Source organism: Lucilia sericata, unplaced genomic scaffold (genome assembly GCF_015586225.1).
Source record: "Lucilia sericata isolate MDLA Ls3-8-SP2 unplaced genomic scaffold, ASM1558622v1 Contig001097F_arrow, whole genome shotgun sequence".
Taxonomy (NCBI): Eukaryota; Metazoa; Arthropoda; class Insecta; order Diptera; family Calliphoridae; genus Lucilia; species Lucilia sericata.
The window spans coordinates 70,088-76,781 of record NW_023995071.1 but is presented as its reverse complement, the minus strand read 5'-3'; positions in this window follow the sequence as shown (position 1 = coordinate 76,781).

The following is a 6,694-nucleotide window of genomic DNA, read 5'->3' as shown; positions in this document are numbered from 1 at the left end:
CAGTTCTAGTTCAGTTCTAGTTCAGTTCTAGTTCAGTTCTAGTTCAGTTGTAGTTCAGTTCTAGTTCAGTTCTAGTTCAGTTCTAGTTCAGTTCTAGTTCAGTTCTAGTTCAGTTCTAGTTCAGTTCTAGTTCAGTTCTAGTTCAGTTTCTAGTTCAGTTTCTAGTTCAGTTCTAGTTCAGTTTCTAGTTCAACTCTAGTTCAGTTTTAGTTCAGTTCAAGTTCAGTTCTAGTTCAGTTCTAGTTCAGTTCTAGTTCAGTTCTAGTTCAGTTCTAGTTCAGTTCTAGTTCAGTTCTAGTTCAGTTCTAGTTCAGTTCTAGTTCAGTTCTAGTTCCTAGTCAGTTCTAGTTCAGTTCTGTTTTTAGTTCAGTTCTAGTCAGCTCTTGTTCAGTTCTAATTCAGTTAATTTATCATAAATTCTTAAATTCCCGAGATACTGATATTAATAAAAATTAATTAAAACTCTCTCACTTACCTCAACATTTTCCACATCAAAATACGACAGAGTTTTTTTCGTCAACTCAAACCAACGCTGTTTATAGTTGACCGGTGTAAAACGTTTTTTATTCTGAGCTCGTTTTATCATAAAACCACTTTTGACAATGTCATATAAACGTTCCGACATTTTATCCATTTTACTTTGAAAAGATTTACTCAGCCGCATTGTGGTTACTGTTGAGTTAGAGGATTTTGTACTACCACCGTGTGCGGAACGATTCATTTTGAACATAAATTTTGGTTTAACAATGGCAAATGAATGGTTCGTGGTAAAATTAAATTTAATTACTTTTAAAATATTGTAAATTTAATACATTAGTGTTAACATTTTGTTTGTAAATGGTTTTGGCGGGAAATCTGTAAAAATATAAAATAAATCAGAAATTATTATATGAAATAATTATAAAATTATATTCTCAAGCTAATTTAGTTTAATCTCTAATAATGTTAATTTTAATTTTTAACAATTAAAGAGCCGTCGTGATGTTCTACCGGCAGTTTTCACTGCCTTTACATCCTCTATAACAATCCATATTAAAAATGTCACATTTATTTTGACATTTTAAATGTGGATTCTCTACAAATAAGTACTATATGTATAAACATTGTTATCTTTCTTCATTAATATTTCTTTGTCATTGTTGTGCAAGATTCCCAGAGATCATCGTACTGATCGTTTGACTACAACAAAAACAACATACTCCTCCCACATACATACGATCTTAAACATTATTTATGTTTAAAGCATTCAATGTCTTGCCGAGAGTAGTTATACACATTTTTATAGAGATTTTTTATAGTTTCACTGTTCGTTCATTCTTTATTATAATCATCCATTAACTTTCTTTACGATCGTAATAATTTTGCCACTTTGATTGTTTTGTTTATTTAAAGGAAATATAAAACACTGCTAACGATAAAGATCGAATTAATGGAAGACTATTGATCATTAGAAATGTTGCAATGTTTTGAAGACTTTGAATACTAGCTTTACATGTAGAATTTCAGTTCTAGTTCAGTTCTAGTTCAGTTCTAGTTCAATTCTAGTTCAGTTCTAGTTCAGTTCTAGTTCAGTTCTAGTTCAGTTCTAGTTCAGTTCTAGTTCAGTTCTAGTTCAGTTCTAGTTCAGTTCTAGTTCAGTTCTAGTTCAGTTCTAGTTCAGTTCTAGTTCAGTTCTAGTTCAGTTCTAGTTCAGTTCTAGTTCAGTTCTAGTTCAGTTCTATTTCAGTTCTATTTCAGTTCTAGTTCAGTTCTAGTTCAGTTCTAGTTCAGTTCTAGTTCAGTTCTAGTTCAGTTCTAGTTCAGATCTAGTTCAGTTCTAGTTCAGTCTAGTTCAGTTCTAGTTCAGTTCTAGTTCAGTTCTAGTTCAGTTCTAGTTCAGTTCTAGTTCAGTTCTAGTTCAGTTCTAGTTCAGTTCTAGTTCAGTTCTAGTTCAGTTCTAGTTCAGTTCTAGTTCATTCTAGTTCAGTTCTAGTTCAGTTCTAGTTCAGTTCTAGTTCAGTTCTAGTTCAGTTCTAGTTCAGTTCTAGTTCATTCTAGTTCAGTTTCTAGTTCAGTTCTAGTTCAGTTCTAGTTCAGTTCTAGTTCAGTTCTAGTTCAGTTCTAGTTCAGTTCTAGTTCAGTTTAGTTCAGTTCTAGTTCAGTTCTAGTTCAGTTCTAGTTCAGTTCTAGTTCAGTTCTAGTTCAGTTCTAGTTCAGTTCTAGTTCAGTTCTAGTTCAGTTCAGTTCAGTTCTAGTTCAGTTCTAGTTCAGTTCTAGTTCAGTTCTAGTTCAGTTCTAGTTCAGTTCTAGTTCAGTTCTAGTTCAGTTCTAGTTCAGTTCTAGTTCAGTTCTAGTTCAGTTCTAGTTCAGTTCTAGTTCAGTTCTAGTTCAGTTTCTAGTTCAGTTCTAGTTCAGTTCTAGTTCAGTTCTAGTTCTAGTTCAGTCAGTTCTAGTTCAGTTCTAGTTCTAGTTCAGTTCTAGTTCAGTTCTAGTTCAGTTCTAGTTCAGTTCTAGTTCAGTTCTAGTTCAGTTCTAGTTCAGTTCTAGTTCAGTTCTAGTTCAGTTTGTTTAGTTCTAGTTCAGTTCTAGTTCAGTTCTAGTTCAGTTCTAGTTCAATTTTAGTTCAGTTCTAGTTCAGTTCTAGTTCAGTTCTAGTTCAGTTCTAGTTCAGTTCTAGTTCTAGTCTAGTTCTAGTTCAGTTCTAGTTCAGTTCTAGTTCAGTTCTAGTTCAGTTCTAGTTCGTTCTAGTTCAGTTCTAGTTCAGTTCTAGTTCAGTTCTAGTTCAGTTCTAGTTCAGTTCTAGTTCAGTTCTAGTTCAGTTCTAGTTCAGTTCTAGTTCAGTTCAGTTCAGTTCTAGTTCAGTTCTAGTTCTAGTCTAGTTCTAGTCGTCTAGTTCAGTTCTAGTTCAGTTTCTAGTTCAGTTCTAGTTCAGTTCTAGTTCAGTTCTAGTTCAGTTCTAGTTCAGTTCTAGTTCAGTTCTAGTTCAGTTCTAGTTCAGTTCTAGTTCAGTTCTAGTTCAGTTCTAGTTCATTCTAGTTCAGTTCTAGTTCAGTTCTCGTTCAGTTCTAGTTCAGTTCTAGTTCGTTAGTTCAGTTCTAGTTCAGTTCTAGTTCAGTTCTAGTTCAGTTCTAGTTCAGTTCTAGTTCAGTTCTAGTTCAGTTCTAGTTCAGTTCTAGTTCAGTCTATTTCAGTTCTAGTTCAGTTTTATTTCAGTTCTAGTTCAGTTCTAGTTCAGTTCTAGTTCAGTTCTAGTTCAGTTTCTAGTTCAGTTCTAGTTCAGTTCTAGTCAGTTCTAGTTCAGTTCTAGTTCAGTTCTAGCTCAGTTCTGTTCAGTCTAGTTCAGTTCTAGTTCAGTTCTAATTCAGTTCTAATTCAGTTCTAATTCAGTTCTAATTCAGTTCTAGTTCAGTTCTATTTCAGTTCTAGTTCTACTACAGCCTCTTTTCCCGTGTAGAGTAATCCAAAGATCAATGATCACAGACACAAAAAAGAGTCATCATCATCATCTTCCTAGTGCTGTGTTGAAGTGCGATAATTTTCATGTTAAAAATATAAAACTCAAAGAAGATTTGAAAGATTTATATTTACGATGCCGTATGTGAAGTCTTCTTTTTTTTAACAATTTAAGAGGATTTTTTAAGAGCATCATAAGCTTTTGAAGAAGACGATATTTTATTGTTTAATTTTGCAATATTTTAAAAATTGTAATAAATATTTATATTGCAAAACTGTTGGGGAGGCAGGACGTTTGTTGCTTACAGCAGTACAAGGAAATATGTATGAATTCATTAAAGACACTTCACTTGAATTGATATGACCTTTTCAAGTTTGCTTATTTCTTAACGCGCTTCTTTTCTGCTAAACTATAGCCAATTGAAGTTAACAAAAAAAAACAAACTCAAGGTCGTTTTTGAGTTGCAACAGTAGATTTGCAATATTAACTACTTGGAAACTAGTTTCAATATGTAGTTTAAGCTTTAAGAATTCTGCATTTAGTTTCTGGTTTTCCTTAATTGGTTTAGTTTTTTTTTAACTTTTTCTTGCCATGTTTGCACTTATCGTTAGCCGGCTTGTTAAGCAGACGTTTAATCTCAAGCAGTTTAAAATATTTCTGGCAATATTTGTGGTTCAAGTTTTATGTTAACCAGTCTTAAGTTGTCATTACAAAGTCTTGTTTTTAACTTAGTTTTACAGTTTAAATCCGTAATGTTTACGTTTTTAATTATTTTATTAACAGATCAAGACAAACATTGACCGCTATATACTAAATGAGAGGGGGGGGGTATGTTGGTCAGTGTATGGGTTAACTGTTGTTAAGCGAAGTTGTATGTCTCAATTTTAAGGCCATTTAACATAAATTAATTAAGCATTTAATTGTTAAGACAAACACGATAAGTGGCGCCTCCATCCTTAACTTCAGCCACTCACACCAGTGATATGAGAAAAATTAGGGGGAATTATGAATTTTTGACACTTCAGGGGGTCAGTTTAGTTTTTAAAAAAATGGGTTAAATGTGTTAAGTTGTTATTATTATTGAGTAATATTTATGAAACTGTCACTTCAGAGACAATATTTTTATGATCAATTCATATATTCGCTTCCCTGCTTTCTTCCCTTAAATATTATCAATGGCGCCTAATATTAAACTCATAATTATCATATTATCATGTTCTTACCATTAACAACTTTGAATAACAAATAAATATTTCAATTATTTATTTAACTAAATATTACGTTTTATTTACACAAATAAATAGCAACTCATTTGCTTACAATTACTTAATTTTCAATCATTTATTTGCATTACACCCTAATTTGTTGCACTTGTAGATAAATGATCTGTGTTTTTTGTTGTTTTTAAATAATTTAAATACCAGACAAATTGAAAGCTAAAAACAATTCCTCATTCATGATATTTTTTTTTTCAAATTGGCCATTGTAAAGTGTTAATGAAAATAATCTCCAACTCTCTGGGGAAAATAACAATTTTAATTTTCTTTTGTTATAGGAAAATAACAACAATAACTAAAACGCCAAGCTCGTGAAAGATCTGATCAAATGATATCTCACGGTTATAAAACAAAACAACAGCAGTTGGTTATATTGTCTATTATGGATAATTTAATAGAAATATTTTAAAATCAACAACAAAACAAACTTAATTATTTACACGTTATAAATATTCAATTAAATTAACTGTGTAATATACAAAATAAAAATTATACAAAAAGCCAAATTTTATTAACAAAAAAAATAACACAATAGTTGACCCTCATAACGATATATAACACCGTTTTTAAATAACGATTACGAGTACAGTGTTTTATTAAAACGGCGCTGTTTTAATAGTCATTATTGAAATTGGCTCAAATTTCAATTACTTTGGCAAATTCTTATAAACAAAAAAATATTTTGCGGTTAATAAAAATGTATTGAATAAATAATTTTGATTTATTTCTTTTGTTATTTTTTAAATTGGTATTAATTTTTTAGAAAAAATATTTATTACACTAAAAAGAACCCGCAACAAAACATTCGCTATATCCCGGAAATACCATTAAAAGTAAAAATATTTCTAAATATTTTGTGATCAACAAACGTCGACTTCTCAATGCTGTATTTTTTTTTACCTAACTAGATGTTAATGAGAACTGAACTAGAACTACATTAGAGCTGAACTAGAACTGAATTGAACTAAAACTGAACTAGAACTGAACTAGAACTGAACTAGAACTGAACTAGAACTGAATAGAACTGAACTAGAACTGAACTAGAACTGAACTAGAACTGGACTAGAACTGAACTAGAACTGAACTAGAACTGAACTAGAACTGAACTAGAACTGAACTAGAACTGAACTAGACTGAACTAGAACTAGAACTGAACTAGAACTGAACTAGAACTGAACTAGAACTGAACTAGAACTGAACTAGAACTGAACTAGAACTGAACTAGAACTGAACTAGAACTGAACTAGAACTGAACTAGAACTGAACTAGAACTGAACTAGAACTGAACTAGAACTGAACAAGAACTGAACTAGAACTGAACTAGAACTGAACTAGAACTGAACTAGAACTGAACTAGAACTGAACTAGAACTGAACTAGAACTGAACTAGAACTGAACTAGAACTGAACTAGAACTGAACTAGAACTGAACTAGAACTGAACTAGAACTGAACTAGAACTGAACTAGAACTGAACTAGAACTGAACTAGAACTGAACTAGAACTGAACTAGAACTGAACTAGAACTGAACTAGAACTGAACTAGAACTGAACTAGAACTGAACTAGAACTGAACCAGAACTGAACTAGAACTGAACTAGAACTGAACTAGAACTGAACTAGAACTGAACTAGAACTGAACTAGAAATGAACTAGAACTGAACCTAGAACTGAACTAGAACTGAACTAGAACTGAACTAGAACTGAACTATAACTGAACTAGAACTGAACTAGAACTGAACTAGAACTGAACTAGAACTGAACTAGAACTGAACTAGAACTGAACTAGAACTGAACTAGAACTGAACTAGAACTGAACTAGAACTGAACTAGAACTGAACTAGAACTGAACTAGAACTGAACTAGAACTGAACTAGAACTGAACTAGAACTGAACTAGAACTGAACTAGAACTGAACTAGAACTGAACTAGAACTGACTAGAACTGAACTTGAACTGAACTAGAACTGAACTAGAACTGAACTAG